At 39.0% G+C, this 10000-nt stretch overlaps 1 protein-coding gene across 43 annotated transcripts in view; it reads left to right on the top strand.

The window, feature by feature from the left end:
• Nucleotides 1-10000, top strand: part of LOC100330629 (receptor-type tyrosine-protein phosphatase delta) — a 334931-nt gene that overhangs the window by 64696 nt on the left and 260235 nt on the right. For 42 of the 43 annotated variants that reach the window (XM_073907748.1, XM_073907745.1, XM_073907744.1 and 39 more), the window contains exons 4-5: nt 4870-4943; nt 8313-8396. The gene's annotated coding sequence lies outside the window, so the exon portion shown is untranslated. Of the gene's footprint in view, nt 1-4869; nt 4944-8311; nt 8397-10000 lie in introns of those variants that run through there. The other variant, XM_073907734.1, reaches the window with a different exon arrangement.

The raw sequence follows: 10000 nt of genomic DNA, 5'->3' as shown, positions 1-10000 counted from the left end.
TGACTGCTTTTGATTATGAATATGCTCTTTAGCGTGTGAATGAATGTTGAGTTTAATGTGTTATTAACAGTGGGTTTGGTGTGTTCTTTATTACGGAAGAGTTGTGTGGATAATAACTGGCATAATCAAGACATAAACAGACTCAATGTCTGCAGATGAACAGCAGTGATGCACTGATGAATGCTGCAGCTGATCCAGTTATCAGACTCAGATCATTCGTGTGTTGTGTTGATGTTGACCTGAATAAGAGAGCAGTATCTGTCCTTCATCCAGCAGACCTGTTTCTCTGCTCATTGTAGAGTTTGATTGCTCCGCTGTGGCTCCGGGTGGACGTGGAATTACTGTAGACCGGAGTCCATTAGCGGCAGCTTTACCTCGCAATCGCTAGGCTAATTATGCACAGTAATTAATGAGTTTTCTGAGGGGCGGTGCTACAGTCTTTGTTGGCCGTGCTAATGAAAGGCCTGTTTAGATCTGTGAGAAACACAGAGGGGGAAACTTTGATCAGTAGAGTAAACACATCCGTCTGCGTAATTAGCAGAGAAGCTAAATAAAACGCTAATCTCCGGGGAGAGCATGAGACTAACAGAGAGAGCGTGCTTAATCTGAGTCATCCCAGCACTGGTCTACGGGAATGTGTGACGCTCGGGATCTGATCAGTCCATCCGTCTTCATCTGTCCACCCTGTGCTGGACCAGTTACTGTACAAGCGCTCGGTTAACACACTCCGGCTGTAGAGGATGGGCTGCTGTGACCTAATCCAGCATCAGAGAAGGACAACATCAACCCTGGACTCATTCATTACAGTTAATGACCCACGCATCATGTGAACAGCGGAGAATATACAAGCAAGCAATGCTTCATCTTGACCCTGCTGAAAAAAACAGCTTAAACCAGCCTAGACTGGTTGGCTGGGTTTATCTGGTCAGCCAGGCTGGTTTTAGAGGGGTTTTGGCCACTTTCAGATTTCCAGCCATTTCCAGCCTGCTCTCAGCTGGTCAGGCTGGGAGATGACCAGTTAAAACCAGCTTGACCAGCCTAGCCAGACTGGGAGCCCAGTCAAAACCAGCTATGTCCAGCTTAAACCAGGCTGGTCAAGCTGGTTGTAGCTGGTTTTAGCTGGTCATTTTCCAGCCTGATCAGCTGAGACCAGACTGGAAATGGCTGGAAACCAGCCTGAAAGTGTCCAAACCCCATCTAAAACCAGCCTGGTCATCCAGCCAACCAGCCCAGGCTGGTTTAAGCTGTTTTTTCAGCAGGGGAAGTTTGGTGCTGGGGTGGCACGGTGGCTCAGTGGTGTCCGCACTTTCACCTCACAGCACTCAGGTCGCTTTTTTGAGTCTCGGCTGGGTCAGTTGGTGTTTCTGTGTGGAGTTTGCATGTTCTCCCCGTGTTGGTGTGGGTTTCCTCCGGGTGCTCCGGTTTCCCCCACAGTCCAAACACATGCGCTATAGGGGAACTGATCAACTACACTGGCCGTAGAGTGTGTGTGTGTGTGTGTGTGTGTGTGTGTGTGTGTGTGTGTGTGTGTGTGTGTTTCCCAGTACTGAGTTGCAGCTGGAAGGGCATCCGCTGTGTAGAACATGCTGGAATAGTTGGCGGTTCATTCCGCTGTGGTGAGCACTAATTAATAAAGGGATTACGCTGAAGAAAAATAAATGAATGTTCATATTTTCATGACGGCTGAACACATTTTGGGTACAGGGCTTCTCCTTTAGGCCCATAGTTACACCACAAAATCACACACACACATATACAAAGATAAATGGTGCTGCATACACAGGGCATATCGCATAAAGCTAATCTGCAGCCCTCGTCCCTGGTGAGGCTTTACATTAAAAAATAAAAAAAACAACAATCAAGAATAAAACACAAAACAGCAAACACTCACAATATATACAGAGCCACAAACAATTCAGCCTGCATAAAGAGAAATGTAGACGTGACCTGAGAGAAGTGTATTTAATGCTCACATTGCTGTAGAGATTCCAACCATTCATCCAGCTTCACAGAAAGAACGGGGAGTTCTGATTCTAACTTTAAATGAGCGGGCACGGCATTCCAGAGATGTGAACCTTTTCCTGAAGATAATGACTGACCCAGCGGCTCTGCATCTGCACATTACAGTTCCCACTCACTGTAGTCACTACTGTAGGGGCCAAACCATGAGTACACTTAAACATGGTGTTTAAAATGAAAACATCAATTAAAATAAATAAAAGTGATATTTATATCTGTTATGAACACAAGCCTACAGTAACCGAGGCTTTATCACCTGATCTGCTGTTTCAGAAGATTAATCAGAGTCAGTGTTTCTCCACTCGGGTTGATCTGTGTGATATTACACCACCGCATTCACATGACTACTGCAGACTATCGCCCCCCAGTGGTCAATCACTCAACTGTTTCCATATATTTGAGCTGATCTCAGATCAGTTTCACTAGTTTACCAGACATTGTAGTGAGGTGTTTGTAAAATGAAAAGTAATAATATTGATTCATCTACTGTTGTTGGGCTGTTTAGCAGAGCAGCAATGAAAAAAACAACAATAAAGTCTTGAAAATTGATGAAATAATGCAATAAGTTGAAGTATATTGGACTGCAGACAGCATTTATAGAGTATACTCCACATGTGCAGAGTGTTTAAACAGCTGATCTCAATCCACATTCTGCCTGAATATTATCCTGAAATATCAGTAATATACAGCATGTGCAATGATCATATCAGTCACCCTGATGAAGAGAGATGGGAGATAAAACAGCACGACTGCAGCCTTTACACAGCACACTCATCAGCACCTCAAACCCTGGACAGCGTGTCATATGTCACATTCACATGCATTAATGTGTGTATTAGATCATCTGTGTGTACTGCAGGGTGTGTATGGGGTCAGGACAGTAAATCTGCCATGATCCTCTCCTCTGTCCTGTTATCAGTCTCACACTGTTGTTCTCCTCTTCTGATAGTCTTGATAACGCCGTCCTGGAGTTCCCCTCTCATTATGTGAGCAGACAGGAGTGTAGAGTAATGATGTGCTCACACATTCACTGCGCTCTGAGTTTACTCACTGTGACGACGTCTGCTGTGGAGAAACACACACTGCAGCAGTGTTCTGGTGTTGATCATGTGATCTGCCTAATCATCATGTGACTCCTTCAATTAAAGATGGCTCCAGTTCCAGCATTGTTTGCTTGGCGTTGTCGATGCTCAGCTTCTTCAGTTGATCAGCGGTGCTCCTTCATCGTCTGTGCGGTGTTTGAGTGTGTGTGGATGTTTTTCACTCTATTTTTGTGGGATGTTTTGGTCTGATTGGATTGTTTTTACAGTATTATAGAACAGAGGAAGGTGTGTGTGTGCAAGCATGAGCTGTACTGTATACACAACATGCCTCTTGACAATGTCAACAACACACTCTAAACAATAAATATAGTGAGCAAATGGGCGGCATGGTGGCTCAGTGGTCAGAACGGTGGCCTCACAGCAAGAAGGTCGCAGGTTTGAGTCTGGGCTGGGTCAGTTGGTGTTTCTGTGTGGAGTTTGCATGTTCTCCCCGTGTTGGTGTGGGTTTCCTCCGGGTGCTCCGGTTTCCCCCACAGTCCAAACACATGCGCTATAGGGGAACTGATCAACTACACTGGCCAGAGTGTATGAGTGCGTGTGTGTGTGTGTGTGAATGAGTGTGTATGGGTGTTTCCCAGTACTGGGTTGCAGCTGGAAGGGCATCTGCTGTGTAAAACATATGCTGGAATAGTTGGTGGTTCATTCCACTGTGGCGACCCCTGATAAATAAGCTAAAGGAAAATGAATGAATGATTGTTGAATAAAATGGGCACCTTTAGTCCAGGGGTGTCCAAACTCAGTCCTGGAGGGCCGCTGTCCTGCAGATCTGCCTCAACACACCTGCACGGATGTTTTATAGAAAGCCTATAAGAGCTTGATCAGCCTGTTCAGGTGTGTCTGATTGGGGTTGGAGCTAAACTCTGCAGGACAGCGGCCCTCCAGGACTGAGTTTGTACACCCCTGCTTTAGGTGAACAACTAAATTTGCTGCAGCTGAACTCTTGAAAGGCCGTTTGCATCGTATTACGCCATAAAAAGATGCACATTAGTACCTTCGAGAGCCATTATTTACATTACTGCTGACATGTTTATAGTAAATAATGCACACTGATATTATTCTACAGCTCCATGCTGTTGTAGCCTTAATGTTAACGTTGTCTCTTTTTTCTGAGTGGGAAATGTGTACACCATGTCCATTTATCACCTGATTTTAATCATAAATAGGTTAGAAATAAAACTCAATAAATAGCTTTATTTCTGTTTGCTCTGACAGTGTACAGTGCTATGTGAAATGTGTAGCACATACTGTCAATTTATCTTGATTTTACTCAGAAAAAGGTGAAAAAAGAAAACTAAAGAGAAAAGTAAACAGGTTTTTGCACATTTTTGAGAGTGTAAAATGCAGTGTGAAATATAAAGTACATAATGTCTATTTATCTGTTGATTATAATCATAAAAAAACATCATGAAAAGGATAAAAACTAAAGAAATCAACACATTTTTGCAAGTTCTATTTTTTTCTGAGAGTGTAAAGTGCAGTGAGAAATCTAAAGTACAGAGCGTCCATTTATCTATTTATTATAATCATAAGAAGGGTAACAATAAACAAAACAAATAAACACACACACACACACACCTGTGCATGTTAATATTACAGATAGATCCTTTACTCTACAGCGTGCCGCGAGTCTGAAAGGTGTCTGAGTTGTCGTTGTCCTCCTGATTGTATTAAGCATGATCAGAGCACCATGTGGTTGAGCAGATCTGCATATTCTGCAGTGTAACCCGGGTCTGTTTGTGTGTTTCAGCTGTGATTCTGAGGGGTTTTATTCTTTCGGTCCTCCGGCCGGAGACAGCTCAGATGAGGAGGCTTTCATGAGCGGTAAGACACACAGTATAAATCAGATCCTGCAAATAACATCAGCAGTCTGAAGAGCTGACAATGTGAACATGTAACCGTGTGTAGACAACAGCGGCCTGTTAACGTGACTTTATCTGTGAAATATAAGCTCTGTAACTCCTCAGCAGGTAGAGCCGGCTGTGCTGTTCACCCTCGGGGTATTGTCTCTATAAACTGATTAAATGCTGAACTCTGATGCAGAAACTGTAGGAGTGTTGGAATATAATAGTCACATGTTTAATAGCAGACTAATGACCGATAATAAACTGGAGCTAATGCCTCATTAAATATTCATGAGCTTTATACAATCACTGAAAGAGCCTTCATTGACTATAACACACCGATTACACAGCACACACACTTCTGAGAACATATGCTGATCTAATCCATTTACAGTCATTACAGTCTGAGCCCTTATGCGTTACTTTAGAGATAAAACAACACCAACACAAACCTGTACAGTGTAGAAACTCCAAACCCCCACACTGAAGCCTGCACACATAAAACATGGAGAGTTTAAACTCTGATTATCCTGCAAATGTTTTTAGGTTGTTGATTATATCAAAAAGAGGCGTTTTATATGTGTGTGTTGTAGGTGTTTATGCATGATAGATGTGTATATGTGTATGTGTGTTTTAGGTGTTGTTCATGGTTTATTTGTGTTTTAGGTGTTGTCTGATGTTTAATGTTGTTTATGTATTATAGAGGTTGTCCATAAGGTTTTAAGTGCCATCTTTGTGTTTTAGGTGTTGTTTAAGTGTTTTAGGTGTTGTTTAAGTGTTTTAGGTGTTGTTTAGGTGTTGTTTAAGTGTTTTATGTGTTGTTTATGTGTTGTTTGTGTGTTTTTGGTGTTGTTTAAGTGTTTTAGGTGTTGTTTAAGTGTTTTATGTGTTGTTTAAGTGTTTTATGTGTTGTTTATGTGTTGTTTGTGTGTTTTTGGTGTTGTTTAAGTGTTTTAGGTGTTGTTTAAGTGTTTTATGTGTTGTTTAAGTGTTTTATGTGTTGTTTAAGTGTTGTTTGTGTGTTTTTGGTGTTGTTTAAGTATTTTAGGTGTTGTTTAAGTGTTTTATGTGTTGTTTAAGTGTTTTATGTGTTGTTTAAGTGTTGTTTGTGTGTTTTTGGTGTTGTTTAAGTGTTTTAGGTGTTGTTTAAGTGTTTTATGTGTTGTTTAAGTGTTTTATGTGTTGTTTAAGTGTTGTTTGTGTGTTTTTGGTGTTGTTTAAGTGTTTTATGTGTTGTTTAAGTGTTTTATGTGTTGTTTAAGTGTTGTTTGTGTGTTTTTGGTGTTGTTTAAGTATTTTAGGTGTTGTTTAAGTGTTTTATGTGTTGTTTAAGTGTTGTCTATGTGTTTTAGGTGTTGTTTAAGTGTTTTAGGTGTTGTTTAAGTGTTTTTGGTGTTGTTTAAGTGTTTTAGGTGTTGTTTAAGTATTGTTTGTGTGTTTTAGGTGTTGTTTAAGTGTTTTAGGTGTTGTTTAAGTGTTGTTTGTGTGTTTTTGGTGTTGTTTAAGTGTTGTCTATGTGTTTTAGGTGTTGTTTAAGTGTTTTATGTGTTGTTTAAGTGTTGTTTGTGTGTTTTTGGTGTTGTTTAAGTGTTGTCTATGTGTTTTAGGTGTTGTTTAAGTGTTTTAGGTGTAGTTTAAGTGTTGCCTATGTGTTTTAGGTGTTGTTTAAGTGTTGTCAATGTTTTTAAGGTGTTGTTTAAGTGTTTTAGGTGTTGTTTAAGTGTTGTCTATGTGTTTGAGGTGTTGTCTATTGGTTTTATGTGTTGTCTCAGGTGTTGTTTAGGTGTTGTCTAAGTATTTTAGGTGTTTTCTGTGCTGTAGGTGTTGTTTAGGTGTTTTCTGTGTGTTTTAGATGTTGTTTAGGTGTTGTCTAAGTATTTCAGGTGTTGTCTATGTGTTGTATGTGTTGTTTAGGTGTCGTTTAAGTGTTTTAGGTGTTGTCTAAGTATTTTAGGTGTTGTCTGTGTGTTGTAGGTGTTGTTTAGGTGTTGTCTATGTGTTTTAGGTGTTGTTTAGGTGTTGTCTATGTGTTTGAGGTGTTGTCTATGTGTTTTATGTGTTGTGTCAGGTGTTGTTTAGGTGTTGTCTAAGTATTTTAGGTGTTATCTGTGCTGTAGGTGTTGTTTAGGTGTTTTCTGTGTGTTTTAGATGTTGTTTAGGTGTTGTCTAAGTATTTCAGGTGTTGTCTATGTGTTGTAGGTGTTGTTTAGGTGTCGTTTAAGTGTTTTAGGTGTTGTCTAGGTATTTCAGGTGTTGTCTGTGTGTTGTAGGTGTTGTTTAGGTGTTGTCTAAGTATTTTAGGTGTTGTCTATGTGTTTTATGTGTTGTTTTATGTGTTGTTTAGGTGTTGTCTAAGTATTTTAGGTGTTGTCTGTGTTGAAGGTGTTGTCTATGTGTTTTATGTGTTGTTTTAGGTGTTGTTTAGGTGTTGTCTAAGTATTTTAGGTGTTGTCTATGCGTTTTATGTGTTGTTTTAGGTGTTGTTTAGGTGTTGTCTAAGTATTTTAGGTGTTGTCTGTGTTGTAGGTGTTGTTTAGGTGTCGTCTGTGTGTTTTAGGTGTTGTTTAGGTGTTGTCTAAGTATTTTAGGTGTTGTCTGTGTGGTAGGTGTTGTTTAGGTGTTGTCTGTGTGTTTTAGGTGTTGTTTAGGTGTTGTCTAAGTATTTTAGGTGTTGTCTGTGTTGTAGGTGTTGTTTAGGTGTTGTCTAAGTATTTTAGGTGTTGTCTGTGTGTTGTTTAGGTGTTGTTTAAGTGCCACTTGTGTGTTTTAGGTGTTGTTTAAGTGTTGTCTAAGAATTTTAAGTGTTGTCTATGTGTTTTAGATGTTATTTAATTGTTGTCTGTGTGTTGTTTAGGTGTTGTTTATGTGTTGTAGGTGTTGTCTATGTGTTTTTGGGTCTCATTGTTCATCCGTGTTTCCGTGTTTGAATGTGTTACTGCTGCAGTGTTTTGGTGTTGTTTTAGATTGTTTTGTGTTTTGTTCACGCTGTTTAATTACTATTTTCAAAATAAAGTCATTACAGTTGTTGTTGCTTTGATTATGTTAGTTGCTTCAGTTGCACTGTGGTTTAGATGTTTTGTTTAGGTGTTGTTTTGTGTATGTGTTCTTACTGTAAGTGTTATTTTGTGTTGTTGTTTGTCAGATTGCATGAGTAAACAAGTGCATATGAGCCAGAGAAATGTACAAAGATGAAACTGATGTGTGAGTTCATCCCCTATAACCCCTCTCTCTCTCTGTGTGTGTGTGTGTGTGTGTGTGTGTGTGTGTGTGTGTGTGTGTGTGTGTGTGTGTGTGTGTGTGTGTGTGTGTGTGTGTGTGTGTGTGTGTGTGTGCGCGTGCATGCACGCAGGTGCGCTCTGGCTCGGAGCAGGTTGTGTGTCTTTGGTTCAGGGATCCAGATGGAACCTGCATGAACCTGCGGGCGGCAGTGAGTGTAAGTCCTGAACACACACACACATATTCAGAAATATCAAATAAAGCATTGCTTCACTCACCGTCATAATCAAGGTCACTGTCTGAGAGTCAGTTTAATATGATGATGTAATGATGCTGTATTTATGTGCAAACCTGCTAATGTAGATGTCATTAACACACACACACACACACACACACCCACACACACACACACCCACACACACACACACACACACACACACAACCACACACCATTAGACCTGATTATGATTAAACTAATGATGTGTTCATTTATCTGCATTAACTACAGAGAAATCCGGTTTATTTCTCCATTACAGTCATCTTCAGTAGCAGCTGCTTTAAGCTTTAATGTGTGTTTATATTGATGTGATGTAATATTATTATTATTATTGTTATTATTATTAATGTTTTATTATTATTATTATTATTATTATTATCATTATTATTATTATTGTTGTTGTTGTTGTTGTTGATGTTGTTTTTGTATATATATTATTATTAAGTCATGACTCTGTTTTATTAGACCATGGTCACCAATGAATGAAGATTATTACAGTAAAGTTATGGTGATAATGTTAGCATAAAGTGAGTTTCACCAACAGATCATTATTAAATCATTATTAAAATTATTTACTGCCGCAGTATTTAGTATTTGACTTGCATTTTTATTATTATTATTATGTTAATTATTTGAACCAGATTTTTAATTTGATTAGTTTTGCATTGCACACTGTTAGACTACTATTTATTTATTCTTTTATTAGTGTATATAAATTATTAATATGTAATAATAAAACAAAATAATAATATATGTATTACTATTATTTTTAAAATATTATTAAATATCAAAGTTTGGTGTTTAAAACACACTAAATGAAAGCTACATGTTTAGTATAAAGCTTATTTTGGTATAGTATTGTTATTAATATTAAACAAAATACATCATTTGAGATGTGATAATTTGAGTTGTGATGGAAATGTTGACCAGAACATTTAAATGGCATATTTCAGTATATTATATTGCTCAACATGAAGACAATTAATGAACAAATGCGCATGTTATACTTATTTATTGAATCATCTCATATAAATGAGAATAAATAAATATTTCAGTAATCAATAAAAGTCTCCACTAATGCTCCTGTAATCCAGCTTCATGCAGTGCGTCTGACTGGATATTCACATCACTGTGCAGAACTACAGCTTGTAAAGATGATCACCATATTCCTCAGATGATACATGTACTCAGATTTGTATAATTTAAGCCGATAGTAAACACAGAAACGCCTTCATCATCTCCATAATCTTCATCTGTGTGAGTTTGCTTCTGTTTTTAATGCACAAGTAAACCTTGCGTCTGTCTGTAGAGAACATTTCCTGTGAGTCTTCATCTGGAGCTGATGATGTTTGTTCTGCTGCTTACATTTAATATGAAGTTATTTAGGACATTATTGAAAACAGGGCGACCCACTGTGGCTCAATGGTTATAACTGTGGCCTCACAGCAGGAAGGTCTCTGGTTTGAGTCCCGGCTGGGTCAGTTGGTGTTTCTGTGTGGAGTTTGCATGTTCTCCCCGTGTTGGCGTGGGTTTCCTCCGGGTGC

Source organism: Danio rerio, chromosome 7, assembly GCF_049306965.1.
Source record: "Danio rerio strain Tuebingen ecotype United States chromosome 7, GRCz12tu, whole genome shotgun sequence".
Classification (NCBI taxonomy): domain Eukaryota; kingdom Metazoa; phylum Chordata; class Actinopteri; order Cypriniformes; family Danionidae; genus Danio; species Danio rerio.
The sequence above is the reverse complement of the archived record's forward strand: the minus strand, read 5'-3'. Positions and strand labels throughout refer to the sequence as shown.